At 46.8% G+C, this 18,100-nt stretch overlaps 1 long non-coding RNA gene across 1 annotated transcript in view; it reads left to right on the top strand.

The window, feature by feature from the left end:
• Nucleotides 1–207: 207 nt before the first annotated feature.
• The window catches only part of LOC119846709, a 114,885-nt gene continuing 96,992 nt past the window's right edge, over nt 208–18,100 (top strand). Inside the window, exon 1 of the long non-coding RNA XR_005289953.2 lies at nt 208–935. This is a non-coding gene — a long non-coding RNA (uncharacterized LOC119846709). The remainder of the gene's footprint in view (nt 936–18,100) is intronic.

Consider the following 18,100-nt stretch of genomic DNA (forward strand, 5'->3'; position numbering starts at 1 on the left):
CATGAAATATTTATTAAAAACAGCCATTGTAATAAATATTTGAAACCCAGTTATTATCATTAAATCACACCAGTGTCAAGTGCACGTTCCACATCGTCTGTTCTGCTAATTGGGTGCAGGGGTCAGGAAGCCCCACTCTCAAAACAGGTCACTCGGGGCGGGTTACCCAGCAGCTGTAATAGGCCTGGTGATGTATGAGCACTGGAGGGGTTGCTTTCTAACCATGGTGCCTCTTTGCCTTCTGGGGAAAGAATGAGGTCTAGGGTTAAGGAGCAGAGTTAAAAAGAATCCAGAGGTTTGCAATAGAGATTGATCTAAATACAACAATCCTCTGCATGGGTCATGAGTAGAGCATGAATGCAGGACCACCACAGCTCAGACCTCTACTGCTTAAGCGAAAGGGTTAACTCCATTAGCTGGTAATAGTCATAGACTGTTATCTTCCATCAGAAGAGGACACAGCACACAGTGGGCAAGCATGTTACACAAGTACCTCTGGACTTCAGGGAAGGGACCTCTTGTTTAGATGTGGAGGAAATCTGGGGTGAGGGAAAGAGAGAGTGGAGAGCCCGTGTGTTCTGGAATGGAGGACAGGTTTGCCAAATCCCTGTGTCTGCCTGTGAGACGGGAACATCTCTGTTTTGTTTAAATGATCTCTGCTCCCTGGTAGCTGCTGCTACTGATTAGCCACCTGTGGCTCTTCCAATCTGTCCCAGCTGGGCTCATCCTCTCCCCAGAATGTGTCCATTTGCTTCACCACCTCAGACTGTGAATCCCATTGCAAAAGAGGAAGCTGCTGCTGCTTCCTAAGAGCTCTGAACAAGCCACACCAAGCATGAGGATATCTCAGATACAGGCCAGCCAACACCCTCAGAGGAGGCAATAACAGGGGAAGTGAAAGCAGGAGAGTCTTGCTGTGCCATCAGGAAGGAGAGGTGAGTCCTGGCATTAGCCCATTACATTCCTGTGTGGGTGGGTTCCAGGGCAGCAGAGATGGGAATAAAAGGGGGAATAGCCTCTTCCTCTTCTTCTCAGGGCCTGGAATCAACAGCTCCCTCTGTAGGAATGCCACTCTTAGGCCCTGCAGACAGGGATGTGGTAAGAACTTCTCCTCGCTCTAATTATTCCCTGGGAATTGTTTTCTCACCATGACAAAGACCCAAAATGCCAAGAAAAGAAGGAAGAGTTCTACCTAGGTTTGCCCATCCCAGGGCAAAGGCTGAGAGCCATGTGGCCTGTACACCTGAGGAATAGGGGCTGGCTACATGACAGACTTGGCCCCCAGATAGTAGATCTGCAGGGGGCCACATTACTCCAGAGCCTTGGCTTTCTCCTGCAGCTCAGTAACCTGCAATTGCTCTGCTGTGCTCTGTAATAATAAACCAAACCACTTGGCTGTGGAGAAGTGGGAGGAAAGCCCAATGATTTCTCAGTGTACTGGGGCAAGATAATTACTCTGCGATGGGCTAAAACGAGGGCTTGTGCTATAAACCACAATCTCCACAAAAACAAGAAAATAGATTCCCAAATGGGATAATAATGCAGGTAGTAAAATCAATATTGATGATTAGGACAGGGGACAAGAAGGCAGTCAAAGTCTGAGAGCCAAAGGTGAGATCATGCCAAATGGCTGTCGTTTAGGTACTGAGTATGCTGCAGGAATATGGCACCGGGGTTCTGGAGTATTCTTGTCAGTAATGGCACTATGCTTTCTTTTGTTCAGTGTGGTCTAATGGTTAGAGCAGGGAGATTAGGCAAGTCACTGCCCAGTGCTGTGCCTCGGTTTCCCCATTTGTAAGGGATAATTGATCTCTCCCAACCTGCTGTGGGGATAAAGCAATAATCTGTGAAGTGTTTGTAGAGGTGACAGTCAGTAGCATAAGCTGCGCTAGTTAGAAACCTGGAAACCCAAGAGAACAGCAAGATCTACCTGTATCCAGCAGCCCCCCTCTGTATTCGTGACAGCAGTCTTCCTTATCACCTCTCGGTAGTGGGGGACACTACAGAAGGCACAATAGAAAGTCAAAGCAATATTATAAGAAAAGTGTGAAAAGTACAGTAGTATCAAAACCTGAGATGGCTAGAAGCTAGAATGCAGCACCATGCTGGCCTGAGAGAGGCTCCAGTTTAACTGACATTTGTTAATTTCTTTGCTGTGCTTGCCAGCCTCCCACGCCTGCTTAGCCATCACTGCTGGAGGCAGTATCGCCCGTCAGTCCCTGATAGGAATTACTGCCTCTGGAACAGCTGACTTGGCACATGAGAGGGAGGGGGGAAGAAAAGGAGAACTATTCGCTATAGGCAGCTGAGGGAGCATTGCCTTTAAAAGGCTTTGTAGGAATTTAAATGTCAAGGGGTGGGGAAGAGAAGAGAGGGGGCAAGCTGGAGAAATTTTGACTCCTGGGAAGATGCAGGCGCCTGCAGACAGGGGCCTTAGTTGCTGATTCAGGTCCAGGCTGCAGGTCGTAGAGCTGTCTGCAGTAGCTCATCTCTGTCTGCAAAGCAAAGCAGCATTTCTGTGCAGCGAACAGCAGGGCAATCCAGCATGTGATGGATAGGATCAGGGTATGCCCTATACCTATGGCTCGCCAGAGCGAGGGCTCGGGGTAGGTGGGTGGGTAGACAAGGTGGTGTTGTTCCTAGCCCTGAGCGGGTGGCATGGGAACTTGCCCGCCATTGTGTGTGTGTGGTGTGGTGGGGACCAGTGTCTATCTTGGAAAGCCAGGTGGATACTCACCGTCTTGCTGGATAAAACATAGAAATGATCAGATCAGACCATTGAGGTCCATTTAGCTCAGTATCCTGTCCTGACAGTGGACAGTACCAGCTGCTCAGAGGCAGGTGCAAGAAACCTCTAACAGCTGCTATTTACCCCTGGATCTGGGTACTTGCAAGTCAGTATTTATTCCATTCCCCATATGGGAGGCACGGTGTTTATCCCCTGTTCTGGAAATTTACCCCCTGCTTTAGCTAAGTGGAGTGTGGTATTTTTGTACAGGGTAAATATCCACCCCAAGTAGTAGTGGTACTTACTGCTTGTCCTTGCAATGTGTCTCACAATATCCTCTTATGACTGGTCCATTAGAGTACAACTACCTGCTGCTGCTACCAGCTAATGGAGTTGACCCGTTAGCTATACTGGTAGAGATCTGTGCTGCAGTGCAGAAGAAATGCAGTGTTATCCATAGATCTATTTCCATCCTTGAGCACTCTGGGAAGGATATAATCCCATACCAGCACTCTGTATTTTGACACAACAGTCACCGTCTCATCTGCGGGAGATATAATTCTGTATCATTGCTAATATGGCACCATCTGGACACCCTAGTTTAGGGTCATGGCCCCATTATGCGAGGCATTGTACCTTGGGCATGTGCGTATGTTTGTTTCATTGTGGACTAGTGGTTAGAACAGGGAGACCGGACTCTTGGATTGTTTCCAATTTTGTACCTGACTTGCACTGTGACCTCAGCCAAGTCATTTCCCCATGCTGTGCTGCCTCAGTTTCCCCATGTATAAGAGAGAATTGGAATTTTCTTGCTTGCTGTGAGCTTTACTGCATTAATCTATAAATCATTTTGAGAGCTTCTGGTAGAGAAAGTTAGACAGTCAGCAGCATAGGCTGTGTTACTCAATATGGCATCTGGAAGGCCAGAGAGAAGCAAGGATTGGTCTGTGTCGAGCAGCAGAGTCCTGCTTCTTCTCTATTATGAGGGACCCTATACAGGGACAAACTGTTCTGACTGTTACATGATAAATACTGTGTGTGTGAACTAGAGCTGTGTGAAATGTTTTGACCAAAACTTTTTTTGGCCAAAAAATGCAGATTTGGTGAGAGAACATCATTGTGAATTTGTGTCAATTCCACTGACTTGTTCTGCTGGGGGGAAGATTGCAAAAATAAAAACAATTCAGAATGATTCATTTCAACACTTTTTTGAAACAATGTTTTGTTTTTTTCTATTTGAAATGAAAAGTTTTTTGTTTTAAAAGTCCCTTTAATTTAAGTTTAAACATTTAAAAAGTTTACAATCCAAATCAAAAATATTTTTGGATCAAACAAAATGTTTAATTTGACTTAAATTATTATTGTTTTAACTTTTAGATTCACTGAAAAATTTGAAAAATGTTTTTGGTTCATCCAGCAATGAATTGCCAAAAATATCTGTTGTTTGCCCTGCTCTAGTTTTAACTCTTGTGGCAATGGACAATACACCACAAAAAGCTTATTTGAAGAAGCCATGTTAATTCTATGCCGCTACCAACAACTTCACACCGTTTTTTCAAATGCCACTTAGAAAAATATATTTACCAACTAACCACTCTGAGGAATAAACTAGTAATTTAGACCAAGATTTGGCCCAGCCTCCCATAAAAGCTGATGTAAACCAGATTTACAGCATTACACCGTTATGCTTTTATGTGAAACTGAGCTTCAGAGGAGAAAACATCCATCAGGAGCTGGAGTGAATGAGATTTAAATGGTGGCCTCTTTTTGTTCCATAATAGCTTACACACTTCAGAGTAAAGAGGGGAGGGAAGAATCAGAAAGTGTTAGAATGATATTTGTAATGGAAACATTACACACCTATTTTGGTAATAGGTTTTAAACACTTAAGAAGGAGAATCCTCTTATGTCTCGTGTGGTTTTCTCCCTTGTAAATGTATCAGTCAGGGATGACTGTGCTGAAGGGTGCTAGCAAACTGCTGTGGATTGATAGGCCCAGGATCCTAATTGGGTTTGGAGACCATGTGTTTCCGCAGATCACAAATCTCCTTTAATAAATTGTTGCTAATTTCACTTTGCTTTGGGTTTTTTAAAACTCATAATAGACATAACACTGAAGATTAACCCTAGATATCTCGTCTCTTTCTCTGCCACGCTCTGCATGGGGTATCGGAGTGCCAACATGGGTCCCAGAGGTCTTTATAAACTTAAATTGAAATCCAGATGATGTGCACTCTTGCGCCACTAAAATGCAAGCCGCTTCTGGGGTACAACACGGTAGCTATTTAACAGCCCACAGGAAGTTTAGGAAAGGATGTGAAGAATAGTGTACCCAACTGAAACTGCAGGGGGATTTAGGAAAGCTGGCATTTAATGAGAGCCTGAGGTTAACCCCCTTGCTCTTGCAGAAAGTGCTATGATATCTTTAACGCCCACAAATGATCAATGCCTCCATTTTATGTTGCATGCAAAAGGCGGCACCCAATAATATGCTGATGCATTATTTATAAGTGATGTGAGGGAGGAGCACCATCTACTGAATTGCCAGCACCACCTCCTGCGGCAGGGGGTCTTTGGCAGTCTCCCATTCAATACTGCCTTTTGCTTCTGGCAAAGCCTCCTCAACTGACTGCTGTAAAAAGATGATTTATGTTGACCCTCTCCCAAAACTGGTTCTCTCGGCTTTCATAACCGGAGCCATAACAATAATAACTTCAATTTATATAGCTTCTTTCATCCTGATGGATCCCAAAGTGCTTTACAGACCACAGATGTAGGCATTGCTTAGTCACGTTGACTTGCAGCTACCTCTGGGATGGAGTGCAGCAGTCATTAAATGTCAGTAACACTGCAGGGCGGTCTCACATGAGGGGTAGCTCATACCAATGCTAAAGGGGTAACTATTTAGATAGGCAGATGGCTGGAATTTGCTTGGACCACTGGGTTTAATAACCCTATCTGTGTGCAGATGACCCTGGGAGGTATTTTAGTCATTCAGCCCTCCACTTAATGTTCCACCGAGGAGATGGCACCTCCTATGGCTATATTGGTTCAATATGGACTCAGAGAGAATTACTGAATTTCCAGCACTGAATTTCCAGCAACAAGTGGGTTTCACTAAAGGTATCCATTCCATCTTTCCTCTCAATCTAACCAGTGGGAAGTATTGACTCGTGTGATCATGCCATGCCCTCAGTGGCTGACCCATGGAGTAAAGCTAAGCAATCGATTACTACTGCCAACAAAGGGAGATGCTTCTTTAGCTCAGGATGGGTAGAGGTTTCTCCTAATCACCATTCTGAAATCCATACATAAGAAAAGGCCAGTCTACTGTAGGGAGCTGTCTGCTATCCCTTTGTCCCATTAAGATTTCTGAGATCAAGGAAATAGAACCGCTGAACAAGGGTAAACAAACTAGTGTGGGTAAAATAAAAACCTCTCTTTCCTGGAGCCTTCAGCCTAAAATTTCAGTCAAGCCAAATGAAACCTATATTGAAATCTGAAAAGGTTTAGCTCAAAACCTTTATCTTTCCCTTTTGCTGCCTTGACCTTCCAGGTTCTGGTCAGAAAACCAAAGTGCCAAAATACTCCTATCTGCCCATTCCCATCCTCATGATGTATTGAATCAGTCTGCCTTAAACAGGAGATGGAAGTTAAATAGCTATAATTTTAAGACCAAAGTTTCAGCACAGCTTGAGTTCCAACTTTGCCTCTCTTGTTTACCAGGGACTACACCCTCACTGGGACTACATACTCACAGACATCTAGTAGCTAAATAATATAGTACAAGGAAACATGCCATGGCATTTCCAGTAGGGTAGAGCAGGCTGGGTATCTTTAGACTGAACACCTTTTGTTGGAAAATGCCAATTTTTCAAGAAACAAAACTTTCCACGGAAACGTGTCTCTGTCTCTCTCTGCCTCTCTGGGCAAACGACTATTTAATTATTTATACAAAGTGGAACAGCTCTAACTGGGGTGACTGAGAGAGCAAGACTCTGACTTTATATTCTGGTGGTTAGAGGACTCATCTGGGATACGCAGGAAGCAGTTTGCCTAATTCCAGACCGGGACTTTGAATGTGGGTCTGAATCTCTTCTAATAAATTGTTAATTTCACTTTGCTTTTTTATTAAATTATGAACATAACGAGTAATAATCCTAGAAATCGCTCCTCTCTCTCTCTATGTGCCATACGGGGTATCAGAGCATCTCCATGGCCCCCAGAGTTCTTCACAGATTTAAACTGCAATCCAGACGAGATTCAGGGATTGCTTCTTGCTCTGCTAAAATGCAGCCGCTTCTGGGGCAGAACATGGTGGCTGTTTCACAGCCCACAGGAAATGTAAAAAAGGACATGGAGAGGAATACTGTACTCAGCTGAAACTGTAAGGGAATTTAGTGAAGTTGTCATTCGATCAGGGCGGGGGGCCTGATTCTGAACAGGGATTTGAACCAGAGTCTCCCACGTGAAGGGTGAGTGCTCTGGAGGGATGTCTCTTGTTTTCTTTCCAGCATGGATTAAAAACAAATCTTGAAACCTCAACATCTTTTGCCAAATGGAATTCTTGTTTTCTGAACATCTGGATGCTGGACCAAGAGATCTTACCAAGATCCTTGGACTCTCCTCTCCAATGTTACAGAATCGAGAGGTTCAAATAATTCACGTGTGCTTTGGAGAAGTATCTGAACTTTGAACGCATGTTTGAATCTAAGCCAAACCCTGAGCTGTCTGGAGTTTTGCCTTCTGCCTACACGCACAGGTTCAAAGAGGAGGATGAGCTGCTGCAAAGTTTGGATTCAGAGCCTCATTTGAATTGCCACAAAGTTCAGGGTGTTCTGATCAAGGATCTTGGCTTGGAGGCAGTGCATACATTTAAATCTAAATGATATTTATCTGAAAGGGTCTCATTAGCAATAACCCTCTGTGCTTTTCATCCATAGATCTCAAAGATCCCTATCCCCATTTTATAGATGGGGAAAGCAAAGGGCAGAGAGAGGATCTAATTTACCAACAAATCGCGGGCAGAGCTGGCCATTTTAACCACTGGACTGGGACTCGAGGAAATCTAGATTCAGTTCCTGGTTCTGCAAATCATTTAGAAGCCAGACTTTCAGAGTTCTTTACAAAGGAACTCAGCAGAGTGGGAACTGGGGTCTGGCAATTCTAGCCAGGAGTGTCACAATGGGGGGCTGCTGAATGCTGAGCCCTTATGAAAATCTGGACCCAGTTTCCCCATCTATTAAATGGTGATGATCATTCCTTTCTCCCACTCTGTCTATTTAGATTGTAAGCTCCTTAGGGCCAGGAATGTCTCTTGTCAAGGCCTTGTCGGTGTCCAGCATGGTCCATTTCCCCCACTTAACCTCTCTGCTCAGCTTCACCAGCAAGGCCTGCTCGCTTACGTCCCTTAGCCCTGCCTGTGTATTTGGTCAAGTGCCTGGCACAAGGGGGCCCTGATGTTGTGGTTGTTTGTTGTAGAAGCCTCCCTGTGCTGTCTTAATATAAATAATGGCCCTAGAGCTCAGGTCACCCGACCCCGTGCTCTAACCACTAGACCCAATCGCCCGCTCTGTGTGAAGCAACCTTTGTAATAATCTGCCAGAGTTGACGACAAACTAAGTATAGCACTTAGCATTTGGCTGCTAGTCTAGCAGCCCAGCAAGCAGCTGCAGCCCTTGGTACATAACAAAGTTCAGGGAACAATTTATGCAGGGATGAGGTGGCACACGAGTAATTGCTCCTGGAAACACGCTGTGAAGAATTCCATTCATTTCTCCGCCTGACACAGCCCTGGTCCATGCCTCCGGCTCCTGGGGACTGCTCCCTCCGCAGCCTCTCCGCCTTTTGACAGATGCCAAATCTTCCACGCAGAGCATTCGGTACTCCCACCAGGTGTCCGTCAGCACTCTGGCTGCCACGTTGACGCTGTATTTCTGGCGTGCTGATAGTGTGCATTGCTCATCTTCTGAAGGAGGGATGCGGGGGAGGATGATCCCATCTGAGCAAGCTGCTACTGGCCTGATTGCCTGTTTTCTTGGTAGCCGCACAGGGGGCTTGGCTCACTGGAGACATCCATCGCAGGGATGGCCTTGAGCTCCCCCTTCCTGTGACTGGGAGCTGCTAGCTGCAATTTCAGCGCTGGTGCCTGCCCTGTCATTCCTGAGAGCTAGGATGGGGGTCGCCAGACCAGGGGAAATAAGAACTGACCCAAATCTTGGGTCAGAACTCGCACCGAACCCACAATGGCCTGAAAAGCCCAGTCAAGTTTCCCTCCCCGCCTCTCTGAGGGAGATGAGGAGACTCCTACCTGTTAACCAGGCCTTGCTGGTGAATCGGAGCAGAGGCTATGTGGGGGAACGGGCCACTTCCAGAGAGGCCAACAGGAGGGCAGCCTTAAGAACCTTGTTATCGCCTCTTCTCTTTGTTCAAGGCTACTGGGAGTGAAGGATGTGGGCCCTTCCATCCCCTGGGAGCCTACCAGACACAGGCAGTGATGTCCGCTTGAGGCACCCTCTGGCGCCGAATGGGGAAAGGAGGCAGATATGGGCATCACGCAGGCTAAGAAGAGGACCCTTCTCTCCATGCAGTAGGCACTGGAATTGTCCTGTGCAGCTCTAGCCGCTGCGGGCTGGGGTCAGCAGGAGCCCTGTGGCTGAGTCATTGCAGCAAAGGGGTGGGGATCAGCCATTTTTAAAGCCTCATGTTTGGAGCATGGTAGTCGGAGCTCTGGACGATTATTCTTATCCTCTAGCAGACATATCGTATCTCCTCCCTCCCCTGCATTTATGTAAAGGTGATTTGTAATTTCATTTGCGTTTGCTATGGGCCTTCTCCCCTGGTAATACCAGCCTGCCAGAGGATCTCGGTGTAAAAATCATTGGATTTAATCTCTGCAGGGAAAGGGAGAGAGTGAGAGGAAGGGAGGGCCATTTAAAAAAAAAACACGAGATGAACGAGAGAAAGTGGAAGAGGGAAAGTAGGAGTGCAACCTAGACTGGGAGAGAATGCAAGACAGGCAGACGGTGCAATAGAGCCTGAGCGTGAAAGAACAAAGGAACGGAGGATGGGGATGAGCGACTGGTGAAATGAGAGAAGACAGAGCACGGCTAATGCTCTGAGCTAGGAGCCCACTGGGACCTCTCTGTCTGGTTGGCACTTCAAGCCACTGCCTCACTGTGTTATGGTAGCAGAGCGGCTGCCAGTCAAGCCCCTAGAGCAGCCCTGAGCTCCACAGATGTTGACTTCATCTGCTCCCAGGGCACGTGGGAAAGCCTCAAGCTTACCCTGAGGGTGGTGAAATCCCAGCTCAGCTCCCTGTGTCGGTGGCAGCTGTAGCTTCCCACTGTGATCCTGCCTCAGTAGCGGGTGCCGAACTATGACCTCATGAGGCCGCCCTGGCTCAAGCATGCAGGTGGTGTCTGGTGCTGCAGCGGGGCTATTTCCCCACGGGCAGATACAAAGCAGGCCAGGGCGCTTGGCTGGAGGAAGAAGTGGCCTCTACACTGGAGCTCAGGAGTGCTGGGTTCTATTCCCTGTTCTGCCATGGACTTGCTGGGTGACCTTTGGTAAGTCTCTTGTCTCTCTGTCTCAGTTCCCCATCTGTAGAAAGGGGTCTCTTTGGATTGTAAGCTCTTTGGGGAAGAGCTTTGTATCTGCATAACTCCCAGCACAATTGGGCCCTGAATTCAGCTGGAGCCCTTGGATGTTACTGTGCCACTCCTTTGACTGGTGATCTGTTGGGGCCTCAGTCACCGCACCTGTAAACCCTTGTATAAGCTGCACTGATCCAACAAACGTGGCTAAAACTGGAGCTATTTATCCAGAGTCACTGCAGGACCCAGCTTCTTTGGGGTTGCATCCAAACGAGCTCTGGTTCAAACCATTCACCGAGATTTCTCAGAACCCAAACCCAGCCTGCCGTGTCTTCCTCTGCTAATAAATGGATCTTGTATCAGCAGTGGTTCCGCTTGCCAAACAAAGGTCTATCTGTTACCCCAGCTGCCCTCCTCCTTCCCACGTGGCAGTCTCAGCCCTTCAGGGGAACCTCATTGAAAATCAGCCAGATATTCCATTGGCCAGAATAGCAACATGGATCTTTAATTAAATCAAACCTCAAGAACCCTGCCAAAACAAGATATTCCACTGCACGCATTGCTCCCCTGGAGAGAGGACAAAGACGTAACTAGAGGAAGGAAACCTTTTTGGTTTGAAAATGCTGATTTGTCAAAACTAAAACTTTTCTCAGAAGTGTATTGGTTTTTACAAAAATTTAGCTAGGAAGGTTTCGGGGTGGGTGGGTGGGGAGGGCTTCAGGATGAAATCTCGGGGCAAGGGGTGGAAGGACAAGGCAGCGAGAAATGGGTCTTTTTTTTTTTTTTTCCCTCCAAAAATTTGAAAACATTCCTTATTTTGATGAGGAATACAAAAAAATTCCAAAACCTCAGTCTTTTGCAACACAGAATTCTGTGCCCGGTGTTAGTGACGTCATTTAACACACTGCTGGAAGGTGCTTGGACGCTGTGGTGAAGGGCGTGGTACAAGAACCTATCTAGAATCGTTCTCCTGTTGAAGATTTCTCTTGCCATGGAATTGGCTTCTTCAGAGACAAAAGCAATTCTTGTTTTAGATCAGAGGTACAGACCCTGGCAGCCTTGGGAATGAGCACTGAACGTTTAAAGGATATGATGTCAGCCTTCTGTATTGTGTTGTCTAATAAAGACATCACTTTAAACCACTTTCAAGTGGCAATTACCTGACTAAAATGCAGTAAGGAACTTCAAACTTGGCATTAAAATTAACATGATTGGGTTTTAATTAATAGCCCAGGCCTGAAAGGATATTGTACCTTTTAAGCCAGAGGAGTGGCAGCACAATCACGCATGCAGATAAAACAAGATTAGGGTAGTCAATTAGCCACTGAGGTATGTCTACACTGCAGTTATGTCCCTCTCCCCGCAGCTGGCCCTTGCAGGTGACTTGGGTTGACGGGGGTGGGCTGTAAAATCGTAGCATATGCAACCCAAGCCCGAATGTCTGCGCTGCAATTTTACAGCCCCACAAGCCCGAGTCAGCTGACATGAGCCAACTGCAGGGTTTAATTACAGTGTGGACATAACTGGGGGTAGCATGGAGTTCCCAGCCTGTTGATGGGAAGCAGGACTCTCAGGGCTGGCTCTCTCTCAGGTGTTTGGCTGGCTGGTTCTTGTTCACTTGCTCAGGGACTAACTGGTCGCTGTGTCCGAGGTCAGGAAGGAATTTTTCCCCTATGTCTGGTCCGCAGTGACCTTGGGGTATTTTTTGCTCTCCTCTGCAGCATGTGCGGTGTGTCACTTGCTAGGATTATCCGGCTCTATCTCACCTAATCAACGCTCTGCCATTGCGGGGGCATTGGGCATTGGTGTATCTCGGCTGCGCCTGTTCTCTGTGTGCAGCACGTCATCGTCTGGTCTCCTGCGGGCTGCGATGCTTTGGTTTGAGTGGGCTCAGTGCAGAGATAGCTGGGTGCAGCTGAAGGGGCTGCAATACACAGGAGGGCAGAACGGACTCTAATTGGAGCATTGCCCCGTAGAGACCTAACCCGCACGATGCGGCTCCTGGTTAAACAGGGGGCAGCCTCAGTCTGCCAGGGTGCCCGTGGCTTTGGAACCAGTGGGTGAACTCTGTGCTGACAGATGTGAGGCCTGTTGACCTGTCTATGGATGCAGAGCAAGGAACGTGGTGGAGAGCAGGAGTAAAAACCATCACTACCTGCTGCCCTCCTGGAGGGAATGGAAGGGTCTTTCTCTACAGCATCTGCTTCGGGCCGAGCAGTGCCCATTGCAGCCATGGCCCTGTCAAGAATTGAGCTGAGAACCCTCCATATCCCCTTGGCAGGCCCCTTCCAGGCTTGGCTTAGATCATTTGTAGGCTCTCCTAGGAGCAGCCTGCAGGGCTCTTGCAAAGTTGGCTTGACGCACCTCACGTCTTTCTCTTCGGTCCCCTATTCCTTGACTACTCAGCCTGCCTTCCTGTGCACACATGGCTTGAGGCTTGCCGGCAAGCTGCTTTTTGGCAGCAGAGGAGCCAAGTGTCTGACCCCTATATGGGAGTATGGTGGAGGGGGACTGCACTGGCAAAGACCAAGGACGCCTGGAGCATTTCTCGGGAGGGCATCTCCATCGGAGGCCGCCTGGAGGGAAAGCCACAAAGGTGCGGAGAGTGTCTTTCATCAGGAGTGGGGGGAAGAGAAACAGGCTGAGAGCAATTTATATTTAACCACGGCAAAACAAAATCCTGCATTCGTCAAGAGCCAATTTCCCTTCAGATTGGGGGTGGGGGAAGAAAAAAATGCACTTCAAATTGGTGCTTCCAGTGCCAATTTTATTGACAAAATAAAATAAAAAAGTCCCTTTATTTTATGTATTTGTTATGGTTGGAGGGAGGGAGGGAATAAAATGCCCTGTGGATTTTTATTCCACAAACGGAGATGGCTGGGTAATGACAGGAAATCATAACTTCACCAGGGCTTGTAAGACACTTTGGTTTCTTGTGTAACCTCTTAGGGTAAGTTTACATTGCAGCTGGGAGGTGTCTTGCTTGGACAGATATACAGGCACTACCTCTGCTTGAGCTAGCACCAAAAATAGCAGTGGTACTAGTGGCCATTCAAGTCCAATCCCACACAACCCTGTGTGTACAAGGAGAGCCCCCACCCAGGCTTCCGCGACTCAACTGCTATTTTTAACCCCGCGCTCCAGCAGAGCTAGCACGTGTACGTCTACCAGAGTTAGCCACGTCCCGCAGGGGATCGACGTCAGAGCTGCAGTTAGAACTTTGGCCTCCCTGGTTTCCCAGCTGCTCTCTTTGCAGGTCTTCTTCCCCCCTCCCCCCACCTTTTCCAATGCTGCATTGGCAGACTGGGAAATTATAAAATCTGCAGTGGTACAGTGAAGGCAGCAGCCCTTCATAAAGTGTCACTGATGTGGAAATACAGGATCAAATGAGTAGCAATTCGTAAGTCACCGCTTGACAGAACAAAACCCTATACTGAGGAATTAAAACCATAAATATCCTAAAGGGCCCTTTCCGGTTAACATGCTCCTGACATCTGGAATGGCAGCTCTCTGGAACCTATCTGCTGTCAAAGAGCTGTTGCAATTAAGTCGTGCGTGCAAATGGGAGAAGGGGGAAAACAATTTTTTAAGTGACTTGGCAGGTGATGAAAAAACAAAATACCTTTTTTCTATTAACGCTGGCAAATTTACCTTAAAAGGACTGGGTTAGAAACTAAGTTAATTGTCGGAGTCACTCAGCTGGCTCCTCTTCTCCTTGGGGGCAGAGCAGCGGTAGAAGTTCTATGGTTGAGTTCCCACTTAGCTTTCCTTCGGAGTTCTGCCACTGTAATATTTAACACTTTCCAGGGCGCCGCTTCACCCCAATGTCCTTCGCAAGCTGTGGAGACAACACTAGAGCTGAGCAAATAGCTGTTTGTTGGGTTTTTGGGGGGGCAGGGGGGGATGTTCACTGGCAAGTCCAAAGAATCAACAACATTTCAGCTTGACCACAATGTTTCATTTCCATTTTCAGCATTTTATCTTTTTTATTGTTTAATAAAATTGATGCAAATTTTGAAAGGAAAAGTTTCTAGTTGAATTGAAACATTTTGACTTTCAAAGTTTTTTGGGGGACGGGTGGAAGAGTTCATAGAATATCAGGGTTGGAAGGGACCTCAGGAGGTCATCTAGTCCAACCCCTGCTCAAAGCAGGACCAGTCCCCAACTAAATCATCCCAGCCAGGGCTTTGTCAAGCCTGACCTTAAAAACCTCAAAGAAAGGAGATTTCCCCCACCTCCCTAGGTAACACATTCCAATGTTTCACCACCCTCCTAGTGAAAAAGTTTTTCCTAATATCCAACCTAAACCTCCCCCACTGCAACTTGAGACCATTACTCCTTGTTCTGTCATCTGCTAACACTGAGAACAGTCTAGATCCATCCTCTTTGGAACCCCCTTTCAGGTAGTTGAAAGCAGCTATCAAATCCCCCCTCATTCTTCTCTTCCGCAGACTAAACAATCCCAGTTCCTTCAGCCTCTCCTCATAAGTCATGTGATCCCACCCCTAATCACTTTTGTTGCCCTCCACTGGACTCTTTCCAATTTTTCCACAACCTTCTTATAGTGTGGGGCCCAAAACTGGACACAGTACTCCAGATGAGACCTCCCCAATGTCAAATAGAGGGGAACAATCACGTCCCCCAATCTGCTGGCAAGGCCCCTACTTATACATCACAAAATGCCATTGGCCTTCTTGGCAACAAGGGCACACTGTTGACTCATATCCAGCTTCTCGTCCACTGTAACCCCTAGGTCCTTTTCTGCAGAACTGCTGCTTAGCCATTCGGTCCCTAGTCTGTAGCGGTGCATGGGATTCTTCCGTCCTAAGTGCAGGACTCTGCACTTGTCCTTGTTGAACCTCATCAGATTTCTTTTGGCCCAATCCTCTAATTTGTCTAGGGCCCTCTGTATCTGAACCCTACCCTCCAGCGTATCTATCTCTCCTCCCAGTTTAGTGTCATCTGCAAACTTGCTGAGGGTGCAATCCACACCATCCTCCAGATCATTAATGAAGATATTGAACAAAACCGGCCCGAGGACCGACCCTTGGGGCACTCCATTTGATACCAGCTGCCAACTAGACATGAAGCCATTGATCACTACCCGTCGAGCCCGACAATCTAGCCTACTTTCTATCCACCTTGTAGTCCATTCATCCAGCCCATACTTCTTTAACTTGCTGGCAAGAAGTCTGTGGGAAACCATGTCAAAAGCTTTGCTAAAGTCAAGGAACAACGCGTTCACTGCTTTCCCCTCATCCACAGAGCCAGTTATCTCGTCATAGAAGGCAATTTAGATTAATCAGGCATGACTTGCCCTTGGTGAATCCATGCTGACTGTTAAAGCACACATTTTGGCAAAACCAATATGACTCTGCAAAACAGTTTGGTGATACCAAATCTGTATGGTTTTTTTTTTTTCTGGAAAAAAAATCGCCCAACTCTATGCAACGCTACTGAAATGCAGCCATCTCTGGGGAGCAAATGAGACATTTGGCAAGGCACTGCAGGGATTTTGTATTCATCCAGGAGGGACAGGACCTGGTTTGGCTTTTGTTTTACTTAGAAGTTTGTCTAAGAGATTCAGTGAGGGCACTTTCTGGAACTCTGTTTTCTTATGCTGGAAAGATGAAGGATGGAGGCAGCCTCATCTGGATTTGAACCTGTGGACCCAAGACAAGTGGATATTTCCTACACTTGAAAATTAATGCAGATCAAGGTAGGGTGTGAATTTAAAGTGCTATGGCTGCTCCTAAATAACTCGGGAGTGTCCACACTTTGCTTCCTATTTATCAAAGCACGCTGTTATGCTGGAATAAGGCTGTCCGCACACGGAATTAAGCAGGAACAACCCTATGTAGACAATTCTATCATGTACCAGAGGGGAAAGGACAGCACCTTGGTGATGTCAAATGTGGCCCTATCCAATAATGCAATGACAGAACTTCGTGCTCCCATCACCGTTTCCATCTGAGGGGTCTCCAAGTGCATGGCAGATGTTAACTTCTTCACAGAGGCATGGAGAAAGGAAGTGACTTGCCAAGGTTGTGCAGAAGACCAGTGGCAGAAGGAGCATAATCTAGAACGTTTATTTCTGCGTGCTAGCTGCAGTTTCCCTCTTTCAAATCTGCTGGTATTCTCCACTGCTTGCCCAGGCTGGGAACTGGCAAAACAGCCTGCCCTCGAACCATCTCCCTACTTCATCCGCTCCACCCCTTAACCTGAAGAATTCAGACACCTCCGTGAGCCATGGCTAACCATGGTTCTGAGCTCTTTAAAATTCTACCTGCCCTGCAGCATGAATTCCATTGACTAACACTGAGTTCCTGTCTAAATGGAGAAGAGCATGCTCGAACATATGCCCATGCACTTCCACAGGGCAGGTGGGATTATAAGGGTACAGGACCGTAGACAGCGTCTGCATTTTCTCGACATATGCAAATGCTGCAGAAATGTTCGCAAACGTTCATTTGAATTCCACGTGTCTGTTTGGTGCTGTCATATCTGTTCTCCTTTCTTTGCTGTTTGCAAAGGTAGCATGTGTCTCAATGCAATTTGGAATTTTTTTTTATTTACTGGCAGTGGCTTCCATGTTACAGAGCAAAGAAACACACACACTGTGCTCTTAAGGAGATGACTTCTGTTGTGGTGGGTGTTTTTTGTTTTCAATTTCCCCCCCCCCCCCTTAATCTAAATGCAGAAGTCAGCCAGAATGAATCCTGCGCAAGTGGAGAAACAGAATTGTGTGTGTGTGTGTGGGGGGGGGGGGGTTTGTTTGCACCAATACTTGGCTAGTTTCCATATGAATGTGTATTTTCAGCCAAATAATTGTATGTGGTGATTGCAATTCATTGTTCTCCTCAATAGTCTAATCGGAAGGCAGAAGTAATACCATGTGACTTAATTCAGGTTTCAGAGTAGCAGCCGTGTTAGTCTGTATCCATAAAAAGAAAAGGAATACTTGTGGCACCTTTAAAGACTAACAAATTTATTTGAGCCAAAGCTTTTGTGAGCTACAGCTCACTTCATCGGATGCATATCAAGGTATGTTGTAGTTCACAAAAGCTTAGGCTCTAACAAATTTGTTAGTCTACGGTACCACAAGTCCTCCTTTTTCTTTTTTCATCTGACTTAAGCAACCAATCAAATTCAGGAATGATGACTAGCAGATAGTCAGTCAATCTCTGCCCAAGATTTTCAAAAGTGCTTTAAGGACTTTGGGTGCTTCTGTGTTTGAGTGTCCAACCTGAGATACCTTTAAAGGGGCCTGATTTTCAGAGAGCAGGTGCTGAGCACTTTCTGCAAATTGGGTCCTTTTTCAAGGCACCCCAAGCAGGGCCCCCCAAAACCACTAGTCACTTTTGGCCAAGATTTTTTTTTTTAAAGCAAATCATTTGCAATCCCACTAGCAGTGAGTTCTTCATCCAGGCTGTTCAGTGAATCCTTATGAGTAATTTGCAAGAATGGAAAGGATGGGCTAAATCCGTTGGCTAACTTGCAGTGACAAATCAGAGTCACTCGAGGGTTTACTTCCCAGCCCATGTGCTATCTGTATGATAATACTGGCCAGCTCTTTTCTCCCGAGTCAGCGGATTCCTGCTCTTAAGGGCCATTCCTTTTCACCTGAGTGAGCATGGCTCATCTGGCCATGAGCACAGTCGGGGTCCGATGGTCTAAAGGCAGCCTCCCTTCCTGTCTGCTTGCTGTGAATTGACAGCGTCATTCAAGGAGAACCAAGGAGACTCCTGGTGCGGAGATAAAGGCAGTAACAGATGAG

The sequence above is a fragment of the Dermochelys coriacea genome, chromosome 22 (genome assembly GCF_009764565.3).
Source record: "Dermochelys coriacea isolate rDerCor1 chromosome 22, rDerCor1.pri.v4, whole genome shotgun sequence".
In the NCBI taxonomy this organism is placed as follows: domain Eukaryota; kingdom Metazoa; phylum Chordata; order Testudines; family Dermochelyidae; genus Dermochelys; species Dermochelys coriacea.